Below are 25,703 nucleotides of genomic sequence, written 5' to 3' on the forward strand. Positions count from 1 at the left end.
TACCCAACAGAGTACGGATCAGCACTGCCCAACTCTGGGACGTGCCATTCTACCATATCCACAAGGCCAGTGTGAATGCCAAGCCACAGAAGACAGCAGAGCATGGGCTGAGTCGTCGGTGGGCAGGAACAGGGCTTCCCCTGCAGAAGCCCAGGCTGCAGCCCTCCCAGGGGTGTTCAGGCCCCTCAGGCACACCAGCAAGACCATACTCTTTCCCCACTAGGCCACTGAAGAGAACCCCCAAAGGGAGCAGGGCGTGTGTGAGGTCTCCGGTTCGCTGTTTGACTCCTTCTGGCATTCAGTTCCATCCCTCTCCTCCCACCCCTCCCCAAATTCCACTTACTTCAATATCCCCATTCAAATGCCTGCTTCTCTTCTAAGAGAGGCATATTGCCCCACCCTCTCCTTCCCCACTTACAGAGAGCTCTATCAGAATTTACCCCCACGTTCTCTGGCACGTTGCTTCAATCTCCAACAGGGCACTTGCTCTGAGCTGCCTTTCCTTCTAGTTAGTTGAGTTCAAGTCTGTGGACTGCAGACTCCATAAAGGAGCTGGGACCATCCCCTCCTTTGGTGCCTGGAACAGTAGTTTGCTCAATAAATATTCTGAGGATGCTCAATAAACATTTTTTGAATGAAATTCATTCCTTCTCTGCCTGTCATTGAGTTGTGGAGGTGAAGAAAGTTCCAGTTCTTTTGGCACTTCCTTGGGACCCTCGGGACCCAAAGCAGTTAAGTGCTTGTGGGTTAATGAGATGAAGAAAAGAACCTAGCCCTTGGGATCCCTGGTTGTCATCTGATTATGCTCTGTTTGGCTTCTTGCAAAAAATGTCCAAGTACCATCCGCTTGCTCCAGTTCTGCTTTCATTCCAACGCTTGCCAGAGACCAGCTTAATTTAATTTTGCTCCCACAATGTGATGTTCGCACAAAAATCTTGAATGTTTCACACTTGCCAATGTTTGAACATGGATTTCTTTTACACTCTCTGTTATATTTTCTTCTGGAGGCTTAGTTTGGCAAATTCCGCCATTTCCTTTAAGAGAAGTGCTGTCTCTGCCAATAAAAAAATGTTTCAAGCCAAAATCCTTTCTTCCATACTCACATACAAGCAGAGTGTATACACCTCATGCATAATCCAATGCAGGATCTCACTGTCCTATGGAGGGTGTAGGGGGGAAGAAGGTTGGTGGTGTCCTTGCTCACTGGGACAGTCAGCCCAGGGGACACAATACATGTACAGCCAGTCTCCTTGTGCCTACCAGGGTCTGGCAGCCCATTGCAAGGAGCCCAGCCCCAGCAAATTAGGGGTTGAGTAAGCAGCTGTGGAGCCTTTTACTTCAGGGATCTTGTCATTCGATGCCTCAGCCTTAGCTTTCCAGTGCATGCACACATGAGCACGTGCACGTACACACACACATACACACACACACACACACACACACCCTGCTTTGTGCCTGCCAGAGAGCAAGAAAGCTATTGCCAGCCATAGGACAGCCAAGAGCAGAGATGCAGCTGCATCCAGGATGGTCCTGAAGGAGAGGGGTGGAAAGCGCTCTTCTCCCAACCATGCTCATTGTCTTTAAGGGGTGTCCAAATCACTGCCGCAGCCTGAAAAGAAAATGTACACACATGCTGAACAAACTCTGGTGCAAGAACCAAACAGGACCCCCTCATTGCCTGAAAGCTATTCAGTAGAGGGTGATGTAAGACAATTTAATCCTTCCGTGGGCAGAGGACCTTGTGCACAGAGGGGCAGAGCTCATGCAACACGAGCTCACTCCCATGGAGAAGTCCAGGGCAGAAGGCACAGTTCACTCGCAGGGCACGATCCTAGGGTCATTTTCAAGATTCGCTTCGCAGCTGCAGTAGCTACTGACATGGGAGTAAAGGGTCTTGTAGGTGATTAGATGTCTGGACAAGTGTAGTTCACAACATGCCACGGCAACTAAAAATGATAAAACAGCAAGACAAAAAAGAAAAGTAGGAACAAAGAAAGGGAAAGAGGGAGGGAGGGAGGGAAGAAGAGAAGAAAATTTTAAGTCTCCACTTCCTGCAGACTTAAGCATTCTGGTAGAAGAATCAGCGTATCTTGTTCAGGAATAAAGTTGGCTGTATGGAGGGATGAGAAGCAGAGGTGTCTCTGAGGCCCAGGTTGATGGCAGCCCCCACAGGTGTTAGGTGAGAAAGAGAGAACTTCCAAGTGTCAGTGCCACAGAAAGACCCAAAAGTGTCTTCCTCACCTCATCGGCTCCTAAGTCTCCATGGATACAGCTGGGTAGAGTGGGAGGATGATCACAGTGTTTGGAGACAAAAAGCTGAGATATTGAGTCCTTGTTCTTTTCTTCCTTATTATACAATTATCACAATTATAAAAAAAATCCTTTAGCCTCTTTGAATACAGGGTCTCGTAGGTGGTGGCCACAGGAAAACAGGAAGTGAAACTGAAAAAGTAAACTGGAAATGGCCAGCTGCTGATCAAAGGGAAAAATGTTCCAGCTAAGCAGGACTTGTAAGCTCTAGAGATCCCTGTACAACACTGTACCTGTGGTTAATACTGTATTGTACACTTAAAATTTTTAAGAGGGTAGATCTCATGTTAAGAGCTCTCACTAAAATAAAATAACATAACATAAAATGAATCCATCAGCTGTAGAGCAAAAGAAGTCAATCGGAGCAAAATCTTCACAGACTAGTTTGCCAGGCACAGAACGCTGCGGCCCTTCTCTGACTGTTCTGCCTCTCAAGGAGATGTTGGGTTCACTTTTCCTTGACTCCTTGGCACAGAGATCCAGAAGCCACGCTACACTCCAGAGCATTCCCACCTCTGTATCCCTCTAAGCTGCCTTGGTGATGCCAGCTAAGCCAGAATTGAAAAGTCACTTGGCCGGGCATGGTGGCTCACACCTGTAATCCCAGTACTTTGGGACGCAGTGGCAGGAGGATCCCTTGAGCCCAGGAGTTTGAGACCAGCCTGGGCAACATGGTGAAACCTTGTCTCTACTAAAAATGCAAAAAATTAGCCAGGCATGGTGGCACATGCCTGTAGTCCCAGCTACTCAGGAGGCTGAGGCACGAGAATTGCTTGAACTCGGGAGGCAGAGGTTGCAGTGAGCCAGGATCACACTACTGCATTCCAGCCTGGCTGACAGAGTGAGATTCCATATTAACAAAAAAAAAAATAAAAAGAAGAAGAAGAAGAAAAAAAAAAGAAAGAAAAGTCACTTATCAGAAGCTGAGGCACATTCCCCAGGAGGAGGCCTGATTTTCTGAAACAATCCTCAGTCATCTCAGCAATGACTGGGAGGACTCCAAAGACCTCTGGCCAGCTCATGAAATGTGGCAGGCAGAGCCCTGATGCATTTTTAAAACATCAAAGTAATTTATTAGACTCAGTTGATATTGTTGACAGATTTATTGAAGTATAATTGACATATGATAAACCACACATATTAAAGTGTACAGTTAAAAAGTTTTGACAAATGTATATGTGAATAATGGCCCCACCAAAGATACCCCTGTCCTAATTCCTGGAACCTGTAACTGTGTTACCTTACATGATAAAAGGGACTTTGCAGATGTGATGACGTTAAGGATCCTGAGATGGGGAAAGTGTCCTGGATTACTCGACTGAGCCTAATCTACTCACTAGGGCCCATCCTCATAAGACAGAGACAGGAAAGTCAAAGTGAGGAGACAATTAGGTGACCATGAAGCAGAGACTGATGTGATGTAGACACGAGCTAAGGAATGTGGGCAATCTCTGGAAACTGGAAGAGGCAAGAAAACAGATTTTCCCCTAGAACCCGTCTCCATTAGGAAGCAGCCCTGCTAACACCTTGATTTTAGCTCCCATATTCATTTTGTACTTCTGGCCTCCAGATTTAAACCACTAAATTTGTAGTAATTTGTTGTAGAAGCGGTAGGAAACTAATACAGTATATATCCATGAAACCATCAACACAATCAAGATACGAATATGTACTTCCTTCCCACCTTCACCCACTGTCCCCAGGTAACCACTGCTTTCAGTCACTACAGTTTAGTTTGTATTCTCTAGAATTTCATATAAATGGAGTCATATACTACGTATTCTTTTTTTTTCAGACAGAGTCTCGTTCTGTCACCCAGGCTGGAGTGCAGTGGTGTGATCTCGGCTCATCACAACCTCCACCCGCTGAGACCAAGTGATTCTCATGCCTCAGCCTCCTGAGTAGCTGGGACTATAGGTGCACGCCACCAAGCCCGGCTAATTTTTGTATCTTTAGTAGAGATGAGATTTCACCATATTGGTCAGGCTGGTCTTGAACTCCCGACCTCAGGTGATCCACCAACCTCAGCCTCCTAAAGTGCTGGGATTACAGGCATGAGCCACTGTGCCCAGCCAGTACATACTCTTTTTGATTGGCTTCTTTCACTCAGCATAATTATGTTAAAATCCATCCACATTTTTGTATATATCAATAGTTTATTCCTTTGATTGTTCAGTAGTACTCTAATGTATATACAGTACAGTCATGCATCACTTCACAATGGATACATTCTAAGAAATGCATCGTTACATTATTTTCTCATGCAAACTTCGTAGAGTGTACTTACACAAATCTAGATGGTAGAGTCCACTGTACATGTAGGCTATACGGTATGGCCTGCGGCTCCTAGGCTACAAACTGTACAGCATGTTACTGTACTGAATACTATAGGCAATTATAGCACAATGGTATGTGTGTATCAAAATATATCAAACACAGAAAAGGTATGGTAAAAATATGGCATAAAAGACTTTAAATGATGCACCTAGATAGGGTACTTACCATGAATGGAGCTTGCAGGACTGGAAGTTTTTCTAGGTGCATCAGTGAGTGAGTAGTGAGTGAATGTGAAGGCTTAGGACATTACTACACACTACTGGAGACTTATAAACACTGTACAATTAGGCTGAACTAAATTTTTTGTAATGTTTCTTTTTTCTTTTTTTCAAGAGATGGGGTCTTGCTCTGTCACCCAGGCTAGAGTACAATGGCACAATCATAGGATCACAGCTCACCGCAGCCTCAAACTAATTGGCTCAAGCAATCCTCCTACCTCAGCCTCCCCAATTGCTGGGACTACCAGAATGTACCACCAAACCCAGCTATCTTTTTAATTTTTTGTAGAGATGGGGTCTCACTATGTTTCCCAGGCTTGTCTCAAACTCCTGGGCTCAAGCGATTCTCCCACCTCAGCCTCCCAAAATGCTGGGATTACAGGCATGAGCCACCATACCTGGCCTGCTTCTTTCTTCAGAAATAAATTAACCATAGCTTAGCTTACTGTAACGTTTTTACTTTATAGAATTTTTTTTGGCTGGGCCCAGTGGCTCACACCTGTAATCCCAGCACTTTGGGAGGCTGAGGCGGGCGGATCACCTGAGGTCAGGAGTTCGAGACCAGCCTGACCAATATGGTGAAACCTAATCTCTACTAAAAATAAAAAAATTAGCCAGGCTTGGTGGCATGCACCTATAGTCCCAGCTACTCAGGAGGCTGAGACAGGTGAATTGCTTGGACCCTGGAGGCAGAGGTAGAAGTGAGACAAGTTTGCACCAGCGCACTCCAGCCTGGGCGACACAGTGAGACTTCCTCTCAAAAATAAAAAAATTTTTGGACTTTTTGACTCTTTTGTAGTAAGACTTAGCTTAAAACACAAACACATTGTACAGCCATACAAACATATTTTCTCTCTGGATATTCTTATTTGAAAAACTTTTTTTTACTTTTTAAAACATTTTTGTTAAAAAATAAGACACACACGCACACATTAGCCTAGGCCTATACAGGGTCAGGATCATTAATATCTGTCTTCACCTCCACATCTTGTCCCACTGGAAGGTCTTCAGGGACAGTAAGATACGTGGAGCTGCCATCTCCTGTGATAACAATGCCTTCCGGAATACGTCCTGAAGGCCCTACCTGCGGTTGTTTTACATTTAACTTTTTTTTTTTTTTAAATAAGTAGAAGGACTGCATTCTAAAATAACCATAAAAGTATAGTAAATACATAAACCAGTAACATAGTTATTATCATTATCAAACACTATGTAATATATAGTAATAATATATATAATTACTCTATATAATAGCCTGTGATATACTGGTTTTTTTTTTCTTTTTCCCTAAGTTATTGGGGAACAGGTGGTATTTGGTTACGTGAGTAAGTTCTTTAGTGGTGACTTGTGACATTTTGGCGCACTCATCACCCAAGCAGTATACCCTGCACCATATTTGTATTCTTTTATTTCTCACCCCCCTCCCACCCTTCCCCACAAGTCCCCAAAGTCCACTGTATCATTCTTATGCCTTTGCATCCTCATAGCTTAGCTCCCAATATATCAGTGAGAATATACGATGTTTGGTTTTCCACTCCTGAGTTACTTCACTTAGAATAATAGTCTCCAATCTCATTCAGGTTGCTGCAAATGTGGTTAATTCAGCATGTGATATATCTTTACGTGACTGGCAGCATAGTACGTTTGTTTATGCCAGCATTACCACAAACTTGGGAGTAACATGTTGCGCTACGATGTCACAACAGCTAGGCTGCTAGACAATCAGAATCTTTCGGCTCCATTACAAGCTCATGGGACCACCATTGTACATGGGATCCATTGTTGACTGGAACATGGTTATGTGGTGCGTGACTGCATATACTACAGTCGGTTCATCCATTTACCTGTTCATGACCCATTTGGGTTCTTTTCTCCTTTTAGCTATTATAAATAAAGCTGCTATAAATACGCATTCTCAGGTCTTTGGATGGTGTTATGGCTTGAATTGTGCCCCCCAATAAAGGGTATGCTGAAAGTCCTAATCCCTAGTACCTCTTAATGTGACCTTATTTAGAAAGTTCTTTGCAGATATAATTAGTTTAGATGAGGTCATACTAGAGTAGAAGGGCTCCTAATGCAATATGACTGGTGTCCTTATAAGAAGGCAACTATGTGAAGACAGGGGACACACAGGGACCATATGACAGCAAAGGCAGAGGCTGGAGTAATGCAGCTGCAACACAAAGAATGCCAAAGATTGCCAGCCACCACCAGAAGCTGGGAGAAGGCAAGGCAGGTGTCTCCCTTACAGGTTTCACAGGGAGCATGGCCCTGCTGACACCTTGATCACACACTTCTGGCTTCCAAAAAAGGGAGACAATATATTTCTGTTGTTTTAAGCCACCCAGCTTGTGGTACTTTTTCATGGCGGCCCTGGGAATGTAATACAGATGGACGCACACTTTTATTTTTCTTGGGTTAATACCTAGGAGTGGAAAAGCTGGATCATATGGTAAGCACATGCTTAACTGTTTAAGAAACTGCCCAAGCATTTGCCAAAGTGGTTGTACCATTCTCCATTCCCAGCAGCAGGGCATGAGCATTCGCATTTGTCTACATCTTTGCCAACACCTGGCATGATGAGTCTTTATAATTGTCGCCCTTCTAACAGGAGCGTAGTGGCGCCTCGTTGCGGTTTTATTTGCATTAACTGCATGACTAATGATGTTGAGCATCTCTTTAGTGAAGTGTCTGTGAAAATCGTGTGCTCACTTTTCAATGCGGTTGTTTGTTTTCTTAATATTGACTTTGAAAGTTCTTTATATATACTGGATACAAGTCCTTTATTAAATATAAGCTGTGCAAATATTTTCTCCAAATCTGCAGGCTGTCTTTTCATCCTCTGAACAGTGTCTTTCAAAGAGAAGAATCTATTAATTTGGATAATGTCCAGGACAAGAGCCTTCTGAGTGCTCTACCCAATGCACTGTCTATGATGAGATTTTCCAGTTTGGCTGATGGAAGCAGGCACTATTCCCAGCCCTGTGTGAGTGCCGGGCACTCTTCCTTTCATCCTTTCGTGTGGTTCTTTCCCTGGCCTTGTGCAGATTCCTCACACACAAGTGCTGATTAGTACTCTACTAACTCTGCTGCAGACAACCAAAGTTCTCTCTGTGGGCAGTGCTCTCCTCACCATCCCTCTGCCCTGTGCTAGCCCTGAGAACTTGTTCTCCCTGGACATCCAGCTGCATTTTCTCAGCCAAGGAAGTGTACTGGGCTCCACCTGAGTTTCCCGCTCCTTCACTGTGGTCAGCAAACTCAAGTCAGCCGGCCAGGGCAAGCCCAGGCTCACCTCACATGCTTCTCATCTCACAAGGATCACTGTTTTTCATTGCCTGGAATCCAGTGTCTTGCTGATATCTCTTCCTCAGTGTGTGGGCAGTTTTAGGTAAGAGAGTGAACCTGGTCTCCATCTTGGGAGAAAGCAGAACTCTGCCCTGGTATACTCTTGAGACAGAGTCTCGCTCTGTCGCCCAGGCTGGAGTGCAGTGGTGCAATCTCGGCTCACTGCAAGCTCTGACCCCAAGATTCAAGTGATTTCTGGCTAATTTTTGCATTTTTAGTAGAGATGGGGTTTCATCATGTTGGCCAGGCTAGTCTCGAACTCCTGACCTCAAGTGATCCACCCTCTTGGCCTCCCAAAGTGCTGGAATTACAGATGTGAACCACCGCGCCCGACCCGCCCTGGTATATTCTGATGTGATGCTACCCATCCAAATCCATGCTTCGAGGAGAAATGTGCAGAGAGAGACTGCTTTGTGGCCTGGATGGGAAGGCTAACAAGTGCATACCACCCCCTAAACATTCCCAAATTGTTTCTGTCCCCAGGATCTAGGCATAAGTGACACAGTGATCTATTTGCCTTTTTCTCTTGTTTTCCCAGTGATACAAATACCCCTGTCATCCCATAAGCAGGCAGAAGCAAGAGCCACCCGTGGACTGTCAGATATTTTACCACAGAGCAGCAAATATCAGGGGAACAGGGCAAGGGCGCTCTGATCATCAAACTGTTTAATCTTTGGGAACTGCACTAAGTGTTTCTATTGCAATTTGAGATGACTGCCAATGGCCTCCTCTCCTTGGAGAGGAATTCATTCAAGATGGAACTTTGGGCTTTGGAGTCAAGGTAAATTCGGAGCTTATTACTCTCTTTCTCACTGGGGCCATTGCTGGGGATGCCCCACAGTTTCATGGCACTGAGGACTGAAAATGTCCTTGAATGAGATGTCTTCACCAGAGTGTGGATCAGGGCTGTCCAATCTTTTGGCTTCTCTGGGCCACATTGGAAGAAGAAGAATTGTCTTGGGCCACACATAAAATACACTAACACTAATGATAGTTGATGAGCTAAATTTAAAAATTGCCAAAAACTCTCATAATGTTTTAAGAAAGTTTACAAATTTGTGTTGGGCCACATTCAAAGCCATCCTGGGCTGCATGCGGCCCACAGGCTGTGGTTGGACAAGCTTGGTATAGATACTCCTCTCACAGGCTACGTGTGATGCCCAGGTTCCCTGTCAGAGACTGGCAGGGAACGTAAGATAAAGGGCCTTATGTAAGTGTGGGCGCCTGGCTCCGTCAGTCTTCCAGCAGAGGCAAGCTCTGCCATGAGGGCCATTTCCCCGCTGGCCTGACTGCATGCCTTAATCAGGAAGCAGGAGCTGGCTTCTCTGGTTATCACTCGTTCCTTCAGCAAACAATTATGGAGCATCTTCCATGTTCCAGTCAGTGGACTAGGATCTGGAGATGCAGAAATGAATAAGGCACCATCATCATCTGGTTGGGAAGACAGATGCAGAAGCAGGCAGTTAGAAGATAGGCAGCAAATGCATTCCAGAGATAGGCTTAGGTGAGGGCAGCTGAGCCCTAAATCTTAATAACGTAACGTAACGTAACGTAACATAACGCAGTTAATATTTATTAAACTCATCACAGTCAGGCCACCCACTGGTGAGAAGGTCCTGCCTTTCAATGAGTTCTACTTACCAGTTCGATATTAACCGTCTGAAGACACCCAAAGGAAATCTGCTCACATTCCACTAAGCACTTTTTCCTTATTTGAATTTGGCCTCCTGAATCAGTTTCATTACAAGGAAACTATCCACAGTCCCCACACCAGTGGAGAAAACTGCTCGACCCTTTGGAGGCAGAATGGGACTGGAATCCAGTCATTTATTAGTACTGTGGCCTGGAGCAAGTGATTTCACCTCTCTATGTTCCTGTTTCCTCCTGTGTAAAATAAACATGCATCATTATAGTATTGTGAGGAATAAAAGAGATGGTGTATGTTCAACTTTTAATACTAAGTATAGTGTATAGTCAATTCTCAATAATTGGCATCACTGTTAGGGTGAAAAATCTTAATCTGATGAGCTTTTAAGCTTCTAGGAGCATTTAAAACAAGTCTGCAGGATAAGGAGGTAGGTCCTCTGATCATTCCTTCACTTATTCTCTGCAGCATTCATCGACCCAATTTGCACCTCATAACTTCCACAGCAATGGGTATGCAGAGATCATATTACAAGGATCATGACCCTCTTCCCTTCACATCTCTCCTGGTGTGCAGAACAACGCTGTGAGCACAGGAATCCTATCGGAAGTGACAGCAATGAGGAGGAAACATTCTGAGAAGGCCCAGATTCCCGGCAGGCTTCTCCTACCCGGCTTCCTTTCTTGAATTTTCTAATGACATGAGGAAGGTCACTTATTTTCTATGAACCTTGTTTTTCTCCTCTGTTCTGTTGCAACCTGGTCCAAGCTAGTTTCTTAGCATATTTCGAAAAGTCTGTGTGTGAAGAGTGATGACAAAGGCTCTGGTGATGGTTAATTTTATGGGTCAGCTTCATTGGTCTAAGGGATACCCAGATAGCTGGTAAAATATTATTTCTAGGTGTGTCTGTGAGGGTGTTTCCAGACAAGATTAGAATTTGAATCAGTAACTGAGTAAAGAAGATCTGCCCTCACCAATGTGGGCAGGCATCATCCAATCTGCTGAGGGCCCAACATCAAAGCTCTTGATTCCCCAGCATTCAGACTCAGGGACTTCCATCAGCACCCCCACTCCCATACCTCCATCATCCTGCCACCCCCACTGTCAGGCCTTCAAGTGGCAAATGGTGGGTCCTCTCAGACTCCATAATCACATGAGCCAATTCCCATTTATCTATCCATCTATCTATCTATCTAGTCATCTATTTATCCATCCATCCATCCATCCATCCATCCATCCATTTATCCATTCACCCATTTATCCATTCATCCATCTATCCATCCATCCATTTATCCATCCATCTATCCATCTATCTCTGCATCTATCTATCTAATCTATCTATTCATCCATCCATCTCTTTCTCCATCCATCCATCCATCCATCCAACCATCTATCTATCCATCCATCCATTCACTTATCCATCCATCCATTTATCCATCCATCCATCCATCCATCCATCCATCCATCCATCCATTTATCCATCCATCCATCCATCCATCCATCTCTGCATCCATCTATCTATCTATCCATCTATCCATCCATCCATCCATCCCTCTCTCCATCCATCCATCCATCCATCCATCTGTCCATCCATCCATCTATCTATCATCCATCCATCCTATCTGTATCTATCTATCTATCTATCTATCCATCCATCCATCCTATTTGTTCTGTTTCTCCAGGGAACCCTGACTAACATAGATCGCTCCTTACCTGTCTCAAGACAGGTAGCTTCCCTAACTGGACAAGAGAACACAGTTCTCCAGCTCTTCATTCTATAGCAGTTAAAAAAATGTGTGCATGCTCAACCTCAATGTTTTGTGTAAAATATATACAGATACACATATATTATTTATAATTATTTATAGATTATATATGCATGTGCTTATATATTATGAACACCATAAAATATGAACTACAAGTTGGAAAATAATGAGATAAAAAAATAAGCTCAAATAGAAGTTGAAATACTTTCTTTCTCCCCACACTCCGCCAGATCATCTGCACATCACATGAGTGACTTCTGCTCTATACCATCTTAGAGGAGGCAGAGGATTACTGTGGAAAAGGAAGGGAGGACATCAACATATACAACACCTATATGTGGCAGGTACTGTGCTTGACTCAGGAGAACTTGACAGGAGTTCCCCATCTTATTTGCCCACTCTACAAATGAGTTCCAAGACATTTCAAAACAAGTTGAGGTTTTCTCCATTTTTAGCAAAAAGCTGAGCTGTCCAGCCAAGGCTCAAGGTCCCTCTCTGAAGTGCTCCAAGACACCTCTCCTCAGCAGGTTCCTAGCAAGGTGCCAGCTGGTATTAGTTAGCATGATGTAACACCTATACAGACTTTGAGGTGAGTCCCCCAGAATGGTGAGGTCCGTGTCTTTGCAAGTAGACACAGGAGCATGAGAGCTTTGGGGGGTAATTTCTTAGCTAACCAACATCAAGGGAAGAAAAGGACCCTGAAGCTTTTTCTTTTTTCTTTTTTTTATTTAGAGACGAGGTCTCACTATGTTTCCCAGGCTGGTCTCGAACTCCTGAGCTCAAACGATTGGCCAGCTTTGGCCTCCCAAAGTGCTAGGATGACAGGCGTGGCCACTACGCTCGGCCCTCGAGCTCTTTCTTGCCCCTCCGAGGAAAGACTTGTTCATAAGCCTTCTCATTTCCCAGCTGGCACTGTTTCAATTCAGTGCAGCCTCTCCCTAGGAAAGGTGGGCACAAGGAAAGTGCTGACATCACTGGCCAGGTGTAGTGCACCTTGTTATCCTCTACCACACCCCCACTGCCAGCACACACTGCCAGCACACACAGTACTCATACATGCATGCATACGCTCATTCGTGCACACTCATACACATGCACACACTCATGAATAAGTGCACACACTCACACAATATACTCTCCCTGGGCACAATGTTCTCTTCCCCAACTGCCTGCACCTTAAGGCAGAGAAGTGAGGAGGAGGAAGATTCCAGGATTTCATATTTCTGATAGATGGAGCTCCAACTTGGGAGTTGGAAGAAAAGCCAGAGATGCTGGTGTTCTGGCTGGCCTCCCTCTGAGAACACCCACAGCTCTGAAAGCTTAGTCAATAGCCCATTGTTTGCTGTGAAATTAAGAAGATAAGAGAGTAGAAGAACTTAGTCTAAAATGCTAAGAGAGCAGGCAGTTACTATCTTCCATCTTCACCAGCTAGACTCCTGCCAAAGTGTTTGCCATTCAAGGGCACAGTCGAGCCCCGATCTCCCCAGACCTCTGTCTGTGTCCCCACTCCTGCCTCTAACCCCACAGCCCTTCTCTTCTAGCATATTTCTCCCATCTCTCCCCTTCTGGTGCTCTCCTTCCTTCCTCTTTCTCTCTCCCTTTTCTTCCTCACCCCATGTTGTGCTTCCAGCTCCCCATGCCCTAATGGAGGCCCGTGGGGGTCTCAGATGGGCTGGGCCCTGTTCCTTCAGAGAGCTGAGCTCTCACAGTAGATGGACATGCTATAGACCAAAGCCCAAGGAAGTCAGGTGACTGTGAAGCTGAGCCCAGCTGAAAGAATGGAGATGGAGAACCCAGCATCGGTGCTGATCAACCACATGACCTTGGCCAGGTCAATCCACTTTGCTGGGCCTCACATCTGTCAAGCAAAAAGCTCCATTTTTAGCTCTACTTAAGAAAGAAATTTTGAGCATGAGGCTAGATGTGTCAAGGGAGCCATCCAGCCTTCAGGAACTATTCCACATCTTTCTGAAATCCAGGAAGGAAGGCTGTTGTCAGAGGAGCTATTCTGAACCAGAGGCCAACTGTGACTTCATACGTGAGGATCGTGAACTAGCTTTCCAAATGGAACTGAATCCGTGGCCTGCTCATTGGCATAAACCCTCCTCGCCTTGGATGAAAGGAGAGTTGGTCACAAGACCATATTTAGCTCACAAAAAATTCACTCCAACTCAGAACTCAGCAGCACCAACAACCCAAAGCCAAGATGTAGCTGCCCCGAAGAGAAAACTTACCCTTTACTAAAATCATACTTGGAAGTCTGTGTGATACACCTACTCTCCCAACTCAATTCCGATCAAGTCAAAATTCTTGGTCTTAGAATTGGGAGGCAAATGAAACATGAGGATTAGGACCAAGCCACATGTGCCTAAGCATTCCCTCCGATTTCTCTCACAGGCCCTAAAGTCGTGGAAGAAGAGAGGGAGGGCCAGGTGGCCTGAAGCCATTCCAAAGGGCTCCGGGGGGTCAGTGTGATCTTACTCCATTACTCCATCTCTCTGCTGCAAAACCAGATGGAGCTGGTCACGACAGGATCTGGAGACAAGATATTCCAAATGGAGGAAACCAAAAGAGTGAACACCCCGAGCCAGGAAAGCATGGCACTCTAGAACAGCAAGGCCAGAGGAGCTCAAGCAGAGGAAGTGAGTGAAGCCAGAGGGGATGAGATGAGGGGTGGGGGCTTGACAATCCAGGTGAGGGGTTTGGGTGGATGTGTCTGTGTCTGTCTGTGTTTTAGGTGAAATGAGGTGGGAGGTGAAGAAGCTGTGGATTAGGGTGGCGACAGTGGGAGTCCCACCTGGGGCTCTACTTGAGCAAGGCCACCAGGGTAGAACCAGTGCAACCTGCTAAACAAATGGATATGGGGGAGAGGGGAAGAGGAACAAAGAAGCCATTTGGGACTGGGGCCTGGGCAGAGGGGATGCCATTGACCAAAAACAGGGAGACAGAGGACCCTGCCAGTGTCAAGATTCATACAAAAGGTATTTTGCACTCGTGGAGGTTGGGATGCGTGTTATCCATCCAGGTGGCAAGGGACACACAGCACCCACCCCACTATTTTGCCACCAGCGAATGAACATTCATTGAGCATCTGCTGAGTGCCAGCACTTTGCTGCACACCACACAAGCACGTATGCCTTCTATCCCTGAATTGCTCAGGAAGGTTAACACAGTGACTGGTTCCATTTCACCTTTTAAATATCAGAGACTCAAAGGAATTAAGTAATACAGGGTCCCCAACCCCCCAGGCTGTGGACAGGTACCAGTATGTGGCCTGTTAGGAATGGGCCGCACAGCAGGAGGTGTGAGAGCGTGACCACCTGAGCTCCGCCTTCTGTCAGATCAGCAGCAGCATTTGATTCTCATAGGAGCACAAAATCCTATCGTGAACTGTGCATGGGAGGGATCTAGGTTTCACGCTCCCTATGAGAATCTAATGCCTGACGATCTGAGGTAAAACAGTTTCATCCCAAAACCATCCCCCCACTGCCACCCCAACCCCAGTCTATGGAAAAATTGTCTTCTATAAAACTAGTCCCTGGTGCCAGAAAGACTGGGGACCACTGAAGTAATGTAATATATCCAATGTGATCTAGCTAGAAAGTGACAGGCAGCATTTCAACCCAGGGCCTCTGGCTCCAGAGTGCTTAACCAACCACCCCATGCTGCCAACCCAATGACACCTTTTATTTCCCCAAAATCTGCAGCATCAGCCTCTTTAAGTTGCAGTGTTGGAGGAGCACGTGAGCATCACGTGCCCACTGACAGCCAGGATGGACTTGGCTGGTCTGCACTCTTACTTGGGGTACACTTGGTTGGTGCTTCTGAATCACCAGGCGGGAGGTGGTGGGGCCCAGTGGTTGACCACAGTCCCAGGGGGAGGGAGAGAAGCAGTGACTCCACCAAAGCAGTGGCTCCACTGCCATCATCCTGGAGACACACGGGCTGAGTGGCCCCTACGCTTCCAGGACACCTGTGGGTGAAATGGCTGAGCCCAAAAATTGCCACAGCTTTTCCTAGCCTGAAGCTCCAGGTTTCATAACTGGTACTGCTCTGCAAAAGCAGAAGAGCTTGACCAATGATGAGCCTGAAGAGGCAGAGAGAGAGGGAGAGAAAATCGTAGCCATCTAGATTAATTTGAAAAGTACCTAGATGCCTGAATCCCCCACCAGAGGGTCACCTTCCCTGCTACCTCCTCTCATTAAAGATTAACTTCAGTGATGATTTAAACAATCAATGTGAGGACTGTGCCTTCAAAATTTCCAAATCACAGTACCTGGGAGGCTATACTACCTGACAAGAAACCTCATGCTGGATTAAAATTGCAGCTAATATGTGTAGAGCACTTACTGTACATAGAGACTATCCTAAGTGATTTCCATATATTAGGACAGCAACCCTGTGAGCTAAGTTCTATCATCATCCCTGCTTTTCAAATGAGGAAACTGAGACACAGAAAGGTTAAGTAACTCACCCAAGACCACCTGGGTAGCAAATGGCAGAGCCCGAATCTGAGCCCAGGCAATCTGACTATGCTCATCACCGCTGTGCCTGCCTGCACCTTGCTTACTCCTGTGATCAGCAGTCAGGGCCTTCCTCAAGACCTGTTTTGAGGTGTATCCCAGCTCAGAAAAGAATGTCTTGATCCATCCAGAAGAATGTCCTTAAGGTCAATGTTTGTGATCACAGTGAAGCTCAATCAGGACACAGGGCAGTCAGATGTGCTGGCTCACCGTGCGAGCCCAGGACACCTAAAAGGCTCTGTCAAATCTAGTACAGGTACAGAACCTTCAAGAGAGGACCCAGACAGTATACAGGTGTGCAAAGATGAGCAAACAATTGGGGTTTGATTAACATATCTCAGTGTGGACTGTAACACCAGCAGCAGGGCTCAGGGAAGCTATAACACAGAAACTTACTTCAGGAAACTTCCCCACTTCCTATGCTCCTTCTCTCTTCTGTGGTAATCTCTCTTACTACTGTTAAAGAAAAATGATTCAATGGTACTTGTTAAAGCATGGTAAGGCAGGCCCGGGCACAGTGGCTCACACCTGTAATCCCAGCACTTTGGGAGGCCAAGGTGGGCAGAACGCCTCAAGTCAGGAGTTCGAGACCAGCCTGGCCAACATGGCGAAACCCTGTCTCTAATAAAAATCAGACAGGAGTAGTGGTGGGTACCTGTAATCCCAGCTACTTGGGAGGCTGAGGCAGGAGAATTGCTTGAACCTGGGAGGCAGGCAGAGTTTGCAGTGAGCCGAGATCGTGCCACTGCGCTCCAGCCTGGGCCACAGAGAAAAAAAAAAAAAAAAAAAAGAGCATGGTAAGGCAGACATTATCAGAACCATCATGATAGGTATGAGGACCACTGCAGTGGGGCGTGGTGGTGGGGGAGAACTTGGGCTCAACTCCAAATACAGCACGGACAAGTGGGAATTTACAGCCAAGGAGCGGAATGGGGGTCGATGAATGGAAAATTACTAAGAGGAAACATCAGGGATAAGGGGGACTGTGGCTAAACCAACCTAACAGGATTCTTGCTGAATATAGCCCAGGGTGACCAGACATCACCTGGGGATGGAGGAAGATGACGAGCCTGATTAGTTACAAGGGTGATCAGATATGGAGGATGGGGGCTCTTGATAAACTCACTGATTAGGGCTCTTTGCTAAAACGGATTTTACAAGGAAGCGCACAGATGGCCTAGGAAAACGTTGAGGAGTTGGACTACAGTTTGGCCAAGCAGAGAATCTTTGTCCCTATTCACATGCAGTGTATTCATCTCTCACCCTACCCCTCATCAGAACGAGGATCCCTCCCGGGCATGTTCACCCAAATGAAGGCATCTCTAACTATGGAACTTTAAGTACTGACCAGCCTTTACTAGTGCTACCATTTGTTGGGCATTTGCTTTGTGTGCTAAGTGCTTTACAAATGTTATTTTATTTAACCTCACAATATTCCATGGCCCTCACTTCATTTGACCACCAGCAACCCTTAGCACAGCTGAAGACTCCATCCTCCTTAAACTCTTTCATCACTTGGCTTCCCAAATACCACCTTCCTTGTTCTTCCTCCCACCCAACTGGCTGTTTACTCTTGTGCTAGCTCCTCTTCATCTCCCTGACCCCCAAATGTTGGCAGGACCCAGGCTCAGGTCTCTTTTTTATCCACAGGCACCCCATATGCAATGCTGTCTAGTCTCAAAAGGTTGTAATTGCTTTGTCCAAATTTGTATCTCCTTCCTGACTTCACTCCCTGAATCCCAATCTTTCAGTTCCAACTTCCAACTTAACGTCTCCATTTCTCTATCTAACAGGCATTTCATGTGGTCAAAATGGAACTTTTGCTACCACCCTTCCATCCATGTCTTCCCCAGCTCAGTCTACAGCAGCTCCATTCTTGCAGTAGCTCAGACCAAAAAACTTGCATCATCCTTGATTCCTTCCTTTCTTTCTCATCCTATATCCAACCCAGAAATCTGGTCAATTCTGTCTTTAAAACCAATCCAGCTGAGCACAGTGGCTCGTGCCCGTAATCCCAGCAGTTTGGGAGGCCGAGGTGGGCAGATCACCTGAGGTCAGGAGTTCGAGACCAGCCTGGCCAACATGGTGAAACCCTGTCTCTACTAAAAATACAAAAATTAGCTGGGCGTGGTGGCGGGCGCCTGTAATCCCAGCTACTCAGGAGGCTGAGGCAGGAGAATCACTTGAACCTGGGAGGCAGAGGTTACAGTGAGCCAAGATTGTGTCACTGTACTCCAGCCTGGTCAACAAAGCAAGACTCTGTCTCCAAAAGAAGAAAAAAAAAAAAAAACCTGATCCAGAGTCAACCATTTTGTCACCTCCTCTGCAACACTCTGGTCCAGACTCTGTCATCTGTCCTAACTCATCTTGCGGCTGCCACGTCTGCAGAGTCAGTCTATTCTCAACTCAGAAGCCAGCGTCATCCTTTTTAATCCCTGCTCTGCTCAAACTCCTCCAGTGGTTTCTGGCTACCTCCAGGAAGAATCCAAAGTCCTTAACCATGGCCTGGAATACTCTGTGTAGCTCTCAGATAGCTCTGCCCTCGAATCCTGCTGCCCTCCCAGCTCATTGCACTGCAGCCTCTTCTCTGCTGCCACAGAGCCTTCATACTTGGTGTTCCTTCTGCAAGGAAGAGTCTTTTCTCAAGTCTCCAGACAGCTCATTCAGTTCATTCAGGCAGACTCTCCTTGACCAGCCTATCTACAGTAGCAACTGGGATGTGCACACACACATTCACACACCCTCACCATACTCACACACACACACCCTCACCATACTCACACACACAACTCACACATCCCACCATCACTCTATTCTGTCACCCCACTTGGCCTTTTTTCATATCATTTATCTCACGTGGTATATTATGAATGTATTTGTTGATTGTTGTTGTTTTTATTTATTTTCTGCCTTAGTCCATTAGAATATAAGCTCCTTGAAAGCAGAGATTTTGAATATCCAGAATCCAGAATAGAGACCACCACATAGTAAGCTTTCAATGAGTAATTATTGAATTATGAATGAATGAGTGAATGAAGCATAGTACAGATGAGTTGACTGAGGGCCATGGAGTTTAAGTAATTCTCCCAAGGTCATACAGCTGGTAAGTGGAAGAGCTGGTATTCTAACCCAGGTCTGTTTGATTCTGCCTCTCAGAAACCATAACACATAGGTGAACCCTGATAAATCAAGTGCTGATCCGTTGAATGCAAATGCTTGGAGACATCAAACAGCACACTCGAGGCCCTGAGTAGCCACCATAACTTCCGGAGAGGCTTCTCTACCAGAGACACTCTACCTAATGGAGTGGGAAGCACAACGTGTCCCTAATCCTGCCCTTCTCTAACTCTTCCACACCAAAACGCATGTCTGCACATGGAACTTCTCTGAAATGCCTGGAATTAAACAAAGCAGGCACAGCCCCTGCCCTTTGGAAGCTCAGCAATCTAGAACAAACACTGAGGCACACAGGGTTGGTCTTATGAGCTGGCAACCATATGGTCTGATTTTAGAGGCTAGGAAAGCTTAGTCCAAAAATATCTACCCCTCCCAAATGCCACAGTGCCTGGAATTCCACCATTAGAGGGATATTTCTGGGAGTTGAAGCACTATCTCCGATTCTGAGTCACTTGGCTTCAGTTACTTTTTTAAAGACAATACAACATTGTATTTAGATTTTTTTACCCATTTTTGTGAGTTTATTTATTTTAATAAATGAATTGATCTCATTACATTTATTATTATAATACATTTGTCACAATTCTATCATCTTAAATAATTTCTTTTATTTATTATTTCCTCTGTTTTCTGTGTAATCTGAATTTTAGTCCTAATAGTGGTTACCTCCTCGATTTTAAATAAGATGCTTAATTTTCTATTATCAATTAATCAGAAATCAAATAGTATCTATTATCTCCCAAATACAAAAGGTGAGAAAATTAATGATCTTCTATTTCCTCCCATTTCCTTTCCACCTACGCCTTAATCCCTATCAACAGACACTTGTTATTATGTTGTTGAATTTTTTTCTTCCTTATGGCTGTATTATTATCATTATTGTTATTACTTTCATATTTGGTAAAGTTTTTTTTCTTTCATGGACTTCTTTTAAATACAATAAAACTCTGGAAGAGGCTAAAGTTATCAGATATCAATATCTCTGCATGAATTAAGTACTCAAGTTACTTTTTTTTTTTTGAGACGGAGTCTCACTCTGTTGCCCAGGCTGGAGTGCAGTGGTGCCATCTCAGCTCACTGCAGCCTCTGCCTCCCTGCTGGGTTCAAGGGATCCCCCCACCTCAGCCTCCTGAGTAGCTGGGACTACAGGCGCGTGCCACCATGCCCTGCTAATTTTTTTGTATTTTTTGGTAGAGACGGGTTTTCACGTGTTGCCCAGGCTGTCAGATTACTTTCATTCATTGCAGTAGAGGCTCCTACAGGACGCAGGACAGTAAATAGTCTGGGAGTAGAGAAAACACAAAAAAGGAAATTGGATGACAGATGGGGAAATACATTGAAGGCGAATACCTACTTCTCTGTTTTGCCTTTTGTTGATCATAGAAACAAGGGGAAAACATAATGGAAACTAAATAAACATTCGCAGAGGGCACTAAGATTTCTGATGCTCTCATGGTACGGAAGAGGAGCAGTAAGACACACGTGTGTGGATAATCAAAGGTGAGGATGGTGGGTGGGTTGGCGCAAGAGGTGGGACGAGGGAGAGAAGTGCTGACCTTTCCAGGGAGTCCTCTGCATCACTGCTTCTCAACATCACACTTTGAGAGGACTCTTCCAGCTCCAAAGCCCTGTCCACATCACGTCCTGTCCCCACGGTCACTCTGGCCAGGCAGGCCTCTCATTGTGAAATGGGGCCCTGCACACAAAAACAACAGCCTCGTGCTTGTGGCAGGCTGAATTCTTTCCAAAACTGCCCTGGGTTTCTTTATCTCAGCCCCTTGTGAGAACACAGGAAACTCTGCTTCCCCAATCCTGAAATATCTGCCTCAGGAAGGAAGGGATATTGTCTTTCCAGGGGCCTCTGTTTGGCTTGTGAGCCAGTTCGATAGCTTGCTTTGTAAATGCACTGCAAAAGCAAACCCACTCAGACCTTCCTTGTAAGTGGCATATTTGAAAGATAATGTCCAAATCCATTTAAACAGTGGGGGGAAAAGTTAGGTCATAAAACCAGTACCAACTTTGTACAAACTGGTCTAAACACAATACTGGAGAGGTGTTTGGTTGTTTGGCTTGCTTTCGTTTGTTGATTTTTTTGTTTGTATTGGCTAAGAATTGTTCAAAAGAAAAATCATTCCGTTTTTTTCTTCAACATTCTTGTCCTACCGAGGGAATAATTTGTTAATTCACCTTTTACTGGATCCAAATGGAATTCATTTTTTAGGCTTTATAGAAAACATACAAACCCTCCACTAGTTCAATATTTTATGATTAATTTTTATAAACAAGTAGGCGATATCAGGACATCTTCAGAGATGAATATAATTGAATCCGAGTGCTCTCATGCTGACTATTAAAGGCTTCAATTTAAAATGTTTGCAAGAGACCAGGGATGGGACGAACCTCCGGCATTGCCTCACGGTGCCAGTGTCCTGGGCTTCTAGAAGCAGCAAAGGTATCTGTGGTTGGCCGAGTTTTCTGGGCCATCACCGTGATTTCTAAGCCAGACTCTGGTGCTCATCATGCTCCCACAAGCCTCAGATGGCTTTTATTTCACAGCGGACAACAAACCCATCTTTCTGTCAAAGGCCGTAGGTTGAGGTCCGGAAATGAATTTTTAAACTATGTCTTGAGGCCACTAAATTCCAAGATCATTTCTCTTTCTCTCTATTCCTAAGGACCCATCACCACAGACCCCAGGTGTTATTTGTACACCAAACACAGCCGTGCAACTAAAGAAATAAAAATAAAAATAAAGGTTAAGCGCTCTTTGCCTCCCACTTCTAAAAGAAACTTTTGGGCAGTGTTTCTCAGTTCTGAAATGTACTCTTCCCAGGAGCAGTCTCTGCGTTTTCCAGTGCCTTCCCTGCCTGCCCTGCTCCCCGGACTCTGCTCCTCCCGCTGCCCACCCAAGTGGCCCTGCCTCAAGTGTCCTCCAGCTCACACTGTGCTTCTCAAGCAGTGGCTCCCCGAAGATGTCCCCAGTGAGGAGGGTGAACAAAAAGCGCCTTTCACAGGATCTCCCAGGCACTGCCAGAGCGAGGCAGGCTTTGAGGAGCCTGTCAAGGAGGGCAAAGGCCTCGCTTTGAAAACGCTTCTCCAGTGTGCTGGCTCGTGGGACTTGGCAGGCCCAGGGAACGGCGCCGCGGGGAAGAAAGCCCCTGGATAGGCCTCCCTGGCGGGCACCCCCTGCTCTTTTCATTCGGCCCCATGTGACGCCCGTGAGGGAGCTGGCAGGCCAGGGCCTGGTGAATGAATCCTGTTTGTCAGGGCCCCCGCCCTGACTGCAGCCCATACGTCAGGACACACGCTGCCCGACTGCTAAATGACGGCTGAGAAAAGGACAGCGGTTTTCGGTGTTTGTAGGACAGGCAGGAGTGGCCAGGCAAGGACTGAGATCAGTCATAGGGGAGAAAATCCAAAAAGGAAAAACTCCACCGACCACAGGAGACTTTTCTTCTCTGCTCTGGTCAGCAAGAAGGCCCCATGATTCAGCACAGAAAAGCACCCTCTGGCAGCCCGGTCCTGTTTAGTTCTGGGTTTGTGCAATTTCTTTGTTGAAACTCAGTTTCTCCCTCTGTAAAATAGGCATAATGACACGAGCCCATGGGAGCTGCTCAGTAAAGCTCTATTGTTTAATCAGCTGACAAATGGCAAAGCCAAGTCCTAAATGCTTAGTCAACTGGCCACCAGTAATGGGCGCATAACGAGAGTGAGAATTCAAGGGCAGCCACCTACCTCGCCCATCTGTTTATTTTTCCTGCCTTGGTCTAAAATGGTTCCAAGGCCCCAGACTCACAGCAGTCATGCCTCTTCCGTGGCAGCCAGAAGTGCAGAGGACAGTGTTATTCAAGGTCATCTGAAGAAGGCAAGGACCCACCTGCCACAAAGGGTCGTTGTGAAAATGCAAATGTCTAGAAGCAAGGATTAAGGGGAAGACTCCCACACAGGAGAGCAGCCAAGGGCACCCCCTTGCCGAGAGCAAAAAAAACATGTGGTCACTTCTAGAAGGCAGAGTGACAAGTCAAAGCCTCTCTGTGAGTTAGCAGAAAGCATTCCCTCCGGGTGGAGGAATTACACCTACCTTTCCGGGCAGGCAAGTTAGGAAAGGGGTGCCTGTCTGGGCAATCCAGTCAGGACGAGTGCCCCTTTCTCCCAGACTGGGGACGCAGTCTGGAGGGCAGCGCCCACTCCCCCTCTCTCTCTCTGGGCACCGTGGCACACCCTCTGGGGCCCTGCCTTTAACCGCTGTGTAGCCTGACAGGGAAACATCAAGGTCAAACAGGAGGCCTCTCACAGGTGCAGGAAGGAACACCAAAGCATCTTCTTGAGAAATAAACAATGTTGCCTCTTTTAGCTCTAAATTTTTCTGTATGGCTTTGAAGTGGCAGTGTCTAGGGAAACCCCCAATACCTTTCAAGGGGGGAGATCAAGGACTCCTGCGTGTTGCAGTGAAGTTACTGAAGCCATTCATCCATTCGGCCAACAGCCACCATCGCAGCTCTACAGCGTGTCCCCGGTAAGTCTGCTGTCAACACGCAGACACGGGGGGCGCCAGCAAAGCCCTTGACCTCTGCGAGGTCACAATCCAGGGTGGCTACAAGACCAACAGTAGCACCCCCCACCCCTGACCAATGAAGTCCAGAGGAGCAGAGAAAGTGCTGGCAGACACAGAGGATGGAGCAACTCACTTATTTTAGAAGAACCAAAGAAGGCTTCACAGAGGTGACTTCTGGGGGTGTTCTTAAGTGAGGGGTCGAATTTCTATGACCAGAGCAGCCAGGTGGAGGGAAAAGCAGAAGCATAGCTACAGAATCAGAAGAGTCTGTGCTGTGGCCAAAGCACGGGGTGGGAGGCGCAGAGGCAGGAAGTCCCTGAACACATGAAGAGTCAGAACTCAGGGAGGCAGCGGAGAGAGGACCCACAACTCTACCTGGGCCTTAGGGCAGCTCTGACGATGCTGTAAGGCCAGACTGTAGAGACTAACAATATAGGCATCACCTGGAAGACTTGAATGACCCAGGGAAGACGCAGAGGCTTGAGGGCCAAGCCAGAGGGGACGGAAACACAGAGACTCGGGTTTCCAGACTGGACCGGGTGCATGGTGAGGGCACAGGCCTGCAATAGACAATACAGGAGTGGAGTGGGTTTGGAAGGCCAATGTTGAATGTGGTTGTAGAGAAGCCAAGTTGAGGCTCCTAACAATGCAGTCCTGTAGAAATGCATAACAGTTAACTAACCAGTGATGAATAGCTAGTTTTAAAACTAAAAGGCAAAGAGATTGCAAGGGAACTAGGGCCCTGTTCAAGGACCCCCGCCATGCTCTGGGGCTGTGGGAGTAATTGGGTCAGGGCAACAGTTCTCAGACTTTGGGGTGCATCAGAATCACAGGGCGGTGTGGGGGGCCACTGACAATCCAAGTACCTCGGCCTCATCCCCACTGATGTTGTGTCAGCACCTACAGAAGTAACACCGATTCCAGCTCCCCAGTTACAACATACTACAAATCAAGGAGTCCTTTAAACTTTTTAACTTCTTTCTCACTAATTAACTAGAAATACCCTCCCCTGTTTACCTTTTAGCTGAATAATCTCTTCAACTGATTAACTGAAGTTAATTCTCACTGGCTAGCAAAAAGTTCGGTGAAATTAGCCTCAGGAGAAACTAAGATGGCAAAGGCTATTTTGTGGGAGGTAAGAGAAGAGGGAGAAACAGAGACAAGAGACAGTAGGGGGGAATGGCTAAGAATGGTCCGTCTGGGCATTGTTGGTGAAACGGCTTAGCGGTTCTGGAGTCACTAGAGTCACACGTTGTATGTGAAGTCATCGAAGCGGACATCAGGGAGCCCTGGAGTTGGTCCCTCATCTCCAGGAAAGGAGGACACTGGCTTCCCGCCAGCCTCAGCAGGTCCACCCTCAGACAAGGCTCCCCATAGGCTCCTCCTCAGGCTGTCCTGCTGTGAACATTGACCCCATAATCTGCACAACCTGTGTAGAATCACTTCCAAGTTGACCAATACTTGCTAAATTATCTCATGAAGGACAACAAAGGCACAACTGAAAAATGGAAGAGGGTGAATATAAAGTAAACCCAAAACTCCTACTTATTTGTCCCTTCTCACATTGCTATAAAGAACAACCTGAGACTGGGTAATTTAGAAAGAAAAGAGGTTTAATTGACTCACAGGTCCACAGGCTGTACAGGAGGCATGGCTGGGGAGGCCTTAGGAAACTTACAAACCTGGTGAAAGGCAAAGGAGAAGCAGGCACGTCTTCACATGGCAGCAGGAGGGAGCGAGAGAAGGGGGGAGTGCTACACGCTTTTAAAATACCAGATCTCATGAGAACTCACTATCACAAGAACAGCAAGGGGGATATCTCCCACC

The 25,703-nt window shown here is 46.2% G+C and overlaps 1 long non-coding RNA gene across 2 annotated transcripts; it reads right to left on the minus strand.

The window, feature by feature from the left end:
* Positions 1–6,156: 6,156 nt before the first annotated feature.
* Positions 6,157–23,854, minus strand: LOC129049501 (uncharacterized). Of its 2 annotated transcripts, XR_008512631.2 has the most exons (4): positions 23,732–23,851; positions 23,057–23,198; positions 20,878–22,895; positions 6,157–9,641 (listed from the first exon to the last, which is right to left on the minus strand). It is a non-coding gene; the product is annotated as an uncharacterized LOC129049501 (long non-coding RNA). The 2 variants fall into 2 exon arrangements; XR_008512630.2 differs by lacking the exon at positions 6,157–9,641 and having other exon boundaries at positions 19,950–22,895; positions 23,732–23,854.
* Positions 23,855–25,703: the final 1,849 nt, after the last annotated feature.

This window comes from Pongo abelii, chromosome 14 (assembly GCF_028885655.2).
Source record: "Pongo abelii isolate AG06213 chromosome 14, NHGRI_mPonAbe1-v2.0_pri, whole genome shotgun sequence".
Taxonomy (NCBI): Eukaryota; Metazoa; Chordata; class Mammalia; order Primates; family Hominidae; genus Pongo; species Pongo abelii.